The sequence below is a fragment of the Miscanthus floridulus genome, chromosome 4 (genome assembly GCF_019320115.1).
Source record: "Miscanthus floridulus cultivar M001 chromosome 4, ASM1932011v1, whole genome shotgun sequence".
Classification (NCBI taxonomy): domain Eukaryota; kingdom Viridiplantae; phylum Streptophyta; class Magnoliopsida; order Poales; family Poaceae; genus Miscanthus; species Miscanthus floridulus.
In genome coordinates, this window is record NC_089583.1 from 57,908,611 (window position 1) to 57,918,294 (window position 9,684).

The 9,684-nt window shown below is 41.0% G+C and overlaps 1 non-coding gene across 1 annotated transcript; it reads left to right on the forward strand.

Annotated features, from left to right (window-relative positions):
• Window positions 1-831: 831 nt before the first annotated feature.
• On the forward strand, window positions 832-940 carry LOC136553171 (small nucleolar RNA R71). Its single transcript, XR_010783077.1, has one exon. It is a non-coding gene; the product is annotated as a small nucleolar RNA R71 (small nucleolar RNA).
• The last annotated feature ends 8,744 nt before the right edge of the window (window positions 941-9,684 follow it).

A 9,684-nucleotide genomic window follows, 5' to 3' on the forward strand; every position in this document is an offset into this window, starting at 1 on the left:
GAGGTGCAATGGCGATGGGGATGATAGATCTCCATGGATCGCTTTTCTTTTTCAGGCAAGGTATAATCTATCCACCTTCCAATTGATGGTTGTATACAGTAATATGCTGCATTGTGAATATCGACAAGATTTGTAGTTTCTAGATCTTCTGGTTGCCCTAGAACCTTACCTTGTTGGTTGAAGGAACAACAGCTACCAGCTGAGCTATTTGTGATTCTATCATTTTATTAAAGCTATGTGGTTTTTAATGGCAGAGCAGAGGTTATCCATTCTATTATTTATATTTTCTAAAACTCTATCATTAGAAGTTAGTTTTCTTGATAAACCCTCCATAATTTTAGCTTGGCCATAAATTAATTCTCTTAAGGGTGGTTGATTGAAACTATTGTAATTGTTACCTTGATGGTTACCTTGGTAGTTTGGCCTCTATTGCTGATTCCATCCTTGATTTTGTTGAGGACGAAAGTAGTTGTTGACAAAATTCACATTCTCATGGGTTTCAGGGCAGCTATTCCTTGAATGCCCAGTGTTTCCACACTCTTCACATGTCATGCAGGAAATCATGAATATGCATGACTTCTTGCTTCTCATTGGCTCAGTCTTCAAGCTTCTTCATCAGTAGGTCCCTTGAGTTGATGCATACCTCCACTACTCTTGCGGGTCTGAACTCGTTCTTTATTCTAGCCTTGTTTGGAGGCCATCTTCTCTGTGAGAGCTATTGTAGCTAGGAGTGTGAGTGATAGGAAAGCTCCCCTAGCAGTAGTATACATAGTCTCATGGGTACTATTAGTTAGCCTAAGGTAGAAAGTCTGTATTAGTAGCCAATTCTCCATCCCATGATGAGGACATTCTGATATGCAATCTTGGAAGCGTTCCCACACCTCAAAGATAGATTCATCATGTTGTTGCTGAAAACTTGAGATTCTCCCACGCAGAGCATTGGTCTTGCCTATGAGAAAGAACTTGGCTAGGAAGGTGGTGGAGCAGTAATCCCATGTAGTATTTATATCTATGTTGGCATAAAACCACTGCTTTGCCTTCCCCAAAAGTGAGAATGGGAAGAGGTGAAGTAGTATGGTGTCTTTGGTCACTCATTTGATGGTGAAGGTGCTGCAGATCTCTAGAAAGTGTTGGAGATGAGGACTCGCATCTTCCTGTGCCTTCCCACAAAACTGGCTTGCTTGCACCATATTGATGAGAGATGGCTTGAGTTCAAAACCATTATCTTCGACATTGGTCACCGGTCAAGTACAGATGTTGGCCATAGTTGGAGTAGAGAACTCATAGAGTGTCTTATCAGCCATAACTTCAAATTTAGGTGTTAAGCTTCACTTTATCTGGTTGTCTTCTGACTCTAAAGCTCAAACTTTCTTGAGTTTAGCCTTAGTTCTCCTAAGTAATGCTTTCTAGATCATCAACGTAGTTTGTCGAAAGGTCAAAATCGGTCATATATTACCCTACATAAGATATAAAAGTAGGCAAAACAAGGGTAAGCCTATTTGAGCAGAGGTCAATGGTTTTCCTTGATCACATCAATAAGTACATGTTTATTGGTACTTCCTTCTTGCCTAGCTACCTTCCCCGGCAATGGCACCAAAAATGCTTGTTAGTATTTATTAACTTGTTACTTGTTTAAGTAGCCACCTAATGTATGTCTATATCTCTTAACATTACTTTATTAGGTTGTTATCCATAGTGATGATGCCAGAGATGTTTGTTGGTACTACTTAGCATTACTACTAGAATAATACTAAGTAGCTCTTTATTATTTTATGTGACTAGAAAGAATATATATATATGAAAGGGATCTGCAAGCGCACCGATAATTATACCATTGTAGCACTTCACCAGGGAGTATTCTAGGTATCGCTATTTATATTTTTACCATAGGGAAGGTCTGGCAAGGACATGTATTGATAACTTATGCTATTGATGGAGAAATGAACCATAACCAATATTCTACTCACAACAGGGGTAAGTCAAGAGGTAAATATATGAATAGTGCATAATACCTAATCATTGATCACTTAGGTTACTCCTTTCTATGACATTAGCATGGTTAACTAGAATATTAGAGGAATAATTCCTGAGTCATTCTTAATTACAAGTCAAAGCCGTAACATCCTGGTGTTAAGCATGCATTTGGCATTGGCATTGCATGAGCACAATCATCATTGAGCATTCATGAGCATGAGCATGTCAAACCCTATCTTCAATATCTTGCTTATATCACATGTGATGCCTTTTAAATTTATACCTAGGATAGGGTTTTCATGTGATCAATGTGTGAAATAGTTGTGGGACCCTAGGAGTACCTTTATCATGTTTAGAATGTCACATGGAACAACTTTGATATTCATGACTTGGACCCAATTGGCCTCTAAGTCATGGTTATAGTGTAAGATATCATTTTCAAGTTGCATGTTTGACCTAAGTGGAACTATAGCATAGAAACTTTGCATGGTTGTACACCATTAAGCAAAGTTGTAGTATTTGACTAGGGTAACAACTTTTATTTTTGGGTCAAGACCTAATTCGATGCATAGCATGCTCAAAAGCAGTCCACAAGTAGCCTAAAAATGTTCTTGCCACACTTAGAATTTTTGGTTGTGTTAACTGTATTTTCAGTTTCAAGTGACCTAGCTTGGAGCTTTGTATTTTGAAAACTATGGTGAATTAGATGTTGCTACCTAAAGCAAAGTTGGAGTTTACATGTAGGTCTACAACTTTTGTTAATGGAGTTTTTGCAAAGAACAATTGGATTAGGAGATAGAGGTGGATGAACTTGTGCTGTCAGTCGGGCCACGGGGGGGGGGGGGGGGGGGGGGGACTGAATCAGCTGAGCTGATTCAAATCAGCATGGGTCATGGCTGACCACGCGCAGCGCACTCCCACCGCATGGTGCCCATACGCCACCATGGGCCCCATGACACCGTGCTAAAGTGGAGGAACCGACCGACGTGCTGTTGCTGCTCCCATTCCATCTCTCGCTCTCTACTCTCTTCTACACGCCAAACCGAGGCGACCGTGCCTGCCATTGCCGCTGCTACCATGCTCCACCCACTCATGTGCCATCGTCGCTGCACCACCACCCAATCCAACTCACCAGTAGCTCCGCCATCATCACCTCTTCCACCCTGACCCGCTAACCCAACTTGTCAAGGCAGGGTAAGGGTGCATTTCACATCGCCGTCCCACTATGGCCCCCATGGCCATGAGCTTGAGCTCATTGTGGCTAGCCGTCTCAGGGTCACACTAGTACCTGCTATTAGTTGCCTCTATATGGCCTTGTGACCTAGATCTAGTAGGCTAGATGAAGACTCCCCTCAAACCTCTAGCCAGCTGGAGCAGAGAGCACCTCTAAAGCGCATCGTGCGTCGTCGCATGGCCATGCATGCGGCCAAGCGTTTCCACTACGTCACCATGGCCTAATCCTCATCATAGTGCTGCGATAGGTCTCTAGGATAGAGTAGCCATCCTCACCGGTGCATGCCATGGTCAGAGATGGTTGGCGCACCACTGCACCGCTCTACCATGTTGCCATCACTGCCGGCAAGCCATCTCCGGTGAACCCTCGGTACCGCCACCAACCGATGCGGCTTGGTGGGGGGAACACGTTGGTGTCACCGTCGTCGCCGGTGATCTTGCCACCGGCGAGATAAGGCTGGCCGGAGCACCTCCTCTACTCTGGTATCACTGACGCATGGGTCCTACTGACTAGCGGGCCCATCTGTCATTCTATGTATTGAATGATTTCTGTATTTGTTTTCATAGATTTGAATGCATGTTTGAAAAATTTATATCTAGAGCTAGGAGTGTCCAAATGGAGTGAACCAAATTTTGTTGGATTCATCATGGAGTGTAGTATTTGATAAAAATATAAAACCTACTATTTGGGATTTTTTTTATTAGAGAATTAAATGGAGCTAGATAAATGCTTTTAAATTGTTTTCAATCTTGTAAAATGCATAACTTAAGCTAGGAAAGTGATAAAATTGTGATTCCAATTTTGCTGATCTTGTGTTGGTCTTTCTATTTATCTTTTAATAAATGGTGTTTTTTGAGGAAATTCATAAGGATAAAAATAAGTAACATAATGCCATGCAAATTTTTTTACGGTGTTAATGGGTTTTCAGGGAAGCTAAGAAAAATAGGAAATTTGTTGTTTGACACTTTTCACTAGGCTAAACTATTTTTGCTAAAATCAGCCTATGCCACTTGTCATTTTTGTACAGATGGCTATACTGAGCCAAATGGCATAAAATTTGTACAGTAGACTTTTGGGATCATATGTAGGAGACTATAATTTTCTTAGAATTTATTGTGTAGTTTTGATATATTTTTCTTATTTCACCTTTGTGTCCAAATAAATTAATAAAGGCATCTAAATAATTCAGTTGGGCTTGACCATCATAACTTCAAAGTGTGTATCATGCCTATGAACTATTGGTACCTTTGTTGTGCCCAATTTTGATTGCTGGTATGCAGTGAAATATTAATTGCTCATTATAGAAGTTGTTTTGGACAGATTCTGTTGCTAGGTGCTTTGCATAGGCAAAATGGAGTTTACTAGTAAAATGGTTAGTAACAAAGTTGTAGGGAATTTCTTTATCTAGCTTGTGTCAAAATTTTAGGGCAATAGGCCAAATGGTTTGGGAGTTATCGCTATTAGAATTTGGTCTCCTGAAATGCTTACTCTCTAAAATTTCTGGACAGACCTAAGAAGTTTTCCTATTTTGGCTAGGATAGTGGTTGAATCAGCTTTTGGTGATTAAATGAAAGTTGTAGGAAATTTTATAAGATTTCCAGTAAGTCTATGATATTAGCATTTGGTTGAGTAGAACTCTAGTTATGATCTAAAATTTTACCTGTTGTGTTGTGGTCCAGAAATGGACTTAGTGTGGATTCTTGAAATTTCTAGAGAAGAGATATGCACCTACTTAGTAAATAAGAATTTAACCTTGTTATCATCCTAATGACCTAATATGATAGTCATCATTTAACCATGTGCATTATCATGACATGTCATCCATGACCCTTCTTATGCATTCATGATTCTCACTTTTTGCATATGCATGCAATAGGTGCGACGGAAGAAATCACCATGTTGGAGTACGAGGCCGATCCCTAGGAAGAGCATTAGGAAGTGAAACAACAGGAGACCCCAAGAGAAGGTGAGCCCAATGGTGAATAGTTGCCAGAGTGCCCAGATCATTAGTCCTCAACCTTTGTGAAAGGCAAGCCCCGGAGCATTCTAAGCCTCCTTTGTTTTCAAACTATCAACATGTGTCCTTTTATGTTGATGCATTAAGTACTAGGAGCTGATTGGAACCACTTGCTGCATATATCTTCCTTGATCAGATATATATATCTTGAATCCTATGTAGGTCCAGGATCAAATATATGCTTAGCCATGCTTAGTCGATAGAAGTCGGGTGATTACCTATCACCTGCATGATATAGGCTGATAACTAATCACCAGTTGGCTATATGTGCTAGCATGGAATATAACCATGTGTCAATGAATAAAGGAGACCGGGTGGGATCGTGATAGAGAAGCAACAAGGCATGAAGGTCTTAGGTGCCTATCTATCCCTGTCTATGTCGATTAAGGACCGATTCGCTGTACATCCTCATATCATGTTGAACGCATGCCTAACACTTAGTTGGCCACATCTGGTGATACGACCATGAAGCCCTGGTAGCTCAATTTAGGCCAGGCTCTAATAAGTGAAAGTGCACACATTGGAGGCAGCAAGGATGTGTGGAGAGCCAATGGCGCGACTAGGTCCTAATCTTCCTGGCAGATTGGTGAAATCTCTGAGGGTGTGGTGCTGATCAGACCCATGAATTAGTCCTAAATTGTACCAAAGGTGCCCTGAGGCAACCTTCATGGGGTGTGCCTCGGTTTGTGTTAGGAATAAATTCCCCAGCTGAGTAGGAATCGATTCAAATTGTTGTCTCTTCTGGATAGTGAGAACTTGACTGAGCAGCAGCAACATAGAAGAACTAATTGAAACTTGATGGTTATGATGATGCTCAAATTATTCTTATACCGGATATGGTTACTAATGGTTGTGATTGCTCTAGTATATGTGCTAATCTAGAGATGCTTAATTGAATAGGTATTCAAATTGATGCTAAAGGTACTAAATCTCCAAATTATGTTACTTAAGCTTTTATGCCAAATGTTGTCAAGCTAACTCCACCTTTTAAAGCCATGCATACTCCTTGGTGTCTTATTATTTTGATTTATGATGGGTAAGTCTAGCTGAGTGCATTCTCATACTCAGGATTTATTCCCATTTGTTGCAGATGATGTGATGTACCATGGTTACTGCAAGCATTGCATAACTCCTGTAGTTGATGGAAAGTAAGACCAAGGGCATGGTCATTCTATATCATCTCATCTATGTGCTTTTGTTGGAGATGATCCTAAACTGGCTATGTATTTGAACTATCATGATGTTATTTCAAAACTATGTTGCCTCTGCTACTTCTAAATTGGGTTGTAATAACTTTGTTGAAACTCCAATGTATGAGAACTATTTGTAAACCTGTTGTAACATGTGATTGGTTGTGTTGAATCATATACAATCTTGGTTTGTATGTTGGTTTGTTTGAGATCCTTCATGATTTCATCGGACTACTAGGTTTATATGGGTTCAAGTATGACAGTTCGATTGCTTCGGTGATTGCTATTGTACTTGTGCTCTTATAAATTGGACGGTTCTATTATAGCTGGCATTGGAGCAAGGTTCAACATTAAACATGTCATATGTATATTTAAAACAAAGGTTTTAATTTTTAAAATTATAAAGTATGCCAGTGGTCATCTCCATTATGCCCAGTTAAGGACTATTAGGTGGCTATATAAGTACTAACATTGGATGGGTTTTTACTTTCGTTGTCAATACGGCATGCTATTGTATGGATGCCATTCAGTTGAGTGGTAATGTATGGATCGAATGCCTCTACGCCTAGGTAAGAAGGTAAGTTGATTAATGGCATGACCGCAAGATGTGAGCGTGCAGTTGGGGAGAGCTAGCCTTGATATGGCTGTATATGCATCCTTGCATGTGTGTATGGTGCGTATTTAATTGTGGGTAATAAATTGTCAATGGGTAGCTTTGATATCTAAATATATATATATATATATATATATATATTGGGATATATATAGAAGTATTTAGTTTACCGCTCTCATATATTCAACCTAGAGCCTAGATTACATTCTTGTACATTTAATTGTTGGGATGGGCTAAAATGAATCTTCTGTAGGTACACTAAGAACGAAATGTGTAGCTCGTTTAGTTATGATTATATGGAGAGAACATATGTATGCCACCATGTATATCATTAAGGATTTAATTTTTCTAAGTTTGTGAGGGCGTATGAAAAGTGCATGTATCATGATAAATCATTCATTCATATCATTACATTGTTCCTCCCCTTATAAGTTTCAGATTATGTTATGTAACCCTTTTCTATGATCGCATTGTCTCATTGGAGTTATACCATTTTGATACACATGGTAGCCCCAGGAGTCCCTGTTGCAAGCGACACCTTTTTGGCACTATTTGGAACACCCACCCTACTGTGGAGGGTACTGCACTCAATCAGGTATGCTGAACTGCCTCGCTAGTTTTGGAGCGAAGTGGTAACTAAGGGACAACAGTGGTATGATGTACGGGTGACTGTCCTAGCCCATGCTGATCACCCATAGTGGCAAGGCTAGAGTGTGGAGTCAGATGGACAGACACATTGGGAGGGTGCCCAAGTTGTAGCTTTTGAGGTCCTCAGTGAGATATGTCAGGAGTTTGGGGATGAGCTTATCAATAGTCCTATCGGATCCTTTCATCGGGTGGACACATCTCAAACCGCTGGGATCCAACTAGGCAGTAAGGCTTTGGTAAGAGACTGGGATGAAAGAGTAGGAAGTAGTAATGTTACCACGAGTGCCCTACATGTTGTTATGAAGATGTTTTACTCTCGCCAGGATAGCTACATCAGTTGTATGCAAGAGCTCCAAAGAGCATAGGCTGCACAGCGCAGGATGCGAGAATGTGTGCGCTGGCACCAAAGGGTAGTTACAATAGCTCAGAATGAGATAGGTAATTATATGACAGCCTTGGAAGCTCATTGAGGGCAGTTTGTCTGTGTTGTTGCTAAGAGGGATGTAGCCATAGCAGAGGTTCAGGGGAGGCTATTCGTCTTGCTAAGACTTGGGAGGCAGCTAGAATCTAGAAGGTATTTTAGGCTGCTAGGCAGGCAATGGAGTTTGATCACAGAGAGCAGGAACTTATACACTAGTTTGAGGAGCTTCAGCTGGATGTTCATCATCTCAACAACATGGTGAACCCAATTCTTCCTCCAGATGCTCCAATGGTGGAAGAAGATCCCAATGTGTTGATTGCTGAGGATGATGGCATGGAGGTGGACATCGAGGCCGAGCCTAGAGATGAGGTGATTGAGCCTTTTGAGGATGACCACCATGATGGTGTGTCTGACATCGACAGTGACCACCCCGAGGAGTAGCTTAGCTTTAGTATCTAGCTACATGTGTTAGAGCTCTATCTTCGATCATTTATGTAATGAACTCATAATTTAGTTCAATCTCATGGTGTACCCTTTGACGTACTCTTGAAACCTTGCATGTAATCCATGTTGTGGTTGCACTTTTAATCAATGCCCATTGTGTTGGCAAGCAATTTGACATATACGGAATGCATTGCGAATGGCGTTAAGTAATATAATTAGTGATGTATGGTTGTGAAAATGAATTATTGTGCCTCTATTTTATTGTATGAATTTAAATTCTCTCTAGTAAATTTAGCTTGGCATAATTATACAATTCTTCTCCAATTTTCTGACATCATCAATAATTGCTTATTGTTGCAATTCTGTAGATGCCTCGCACCCATTCTGGAGCCAGTCGGAACAATGGGAACGATGGTGCCGGGGTAGTGGCTTGAATGGTCATGACAATGATGATTTGCCACCACCGCCACCACCCACTCCTACAGAGTTGATGGCTATGCTCGCTGAAGGGCAACGTGCTTTGGGTGAAGCTATGAGCACCATGGCATAGCAAGTCGCCTAGGGCAGACATCAGCGCCAGGGTGTAGAGCCAAACCAATATAGTGATTTCAAGGAGTTCCTAGATACCAAGCCACCTATTTTCAAGGAGGCTGTAGAGCCACTCCAAGCAGAGGAATGGCTGAACACACTTGAACAAATGTTTTGTTTGCTAAGGCTAACTGAGCCAATGAAAACTGAGTATGCATCCCACCAGTTGTAAGGGTCTACAGGCATTTGGTGGAGTCATCACCGAGCCACCCTGCCTAAGAATGCTCACATTACCAGGAACTAGTTTAAGGCTGCTTTCCGAGGACACTATATTCCTCTAGGTCTTATGAGTATCAAGCATACCGAGTTCATAAAGCGGACCTAGGGTACCAAGAGCTTGACTAAATATCTACATGCTTTCAACAACTTGTCAAGATATGCCATGGAATTTGTTAACACTGATGTGAAGAAAATTGCTAGTTTCAAGCGGGGGCTTAGCCCTAGGCTGATGAAGACTCTTGCTAATAACAAGTCTGCCACTTTCAATGAATTTGTCAGTGATGCCTTAACTCAAGACAATCAAAACAACATTTATGCTGCATCCAAGAATGGGAA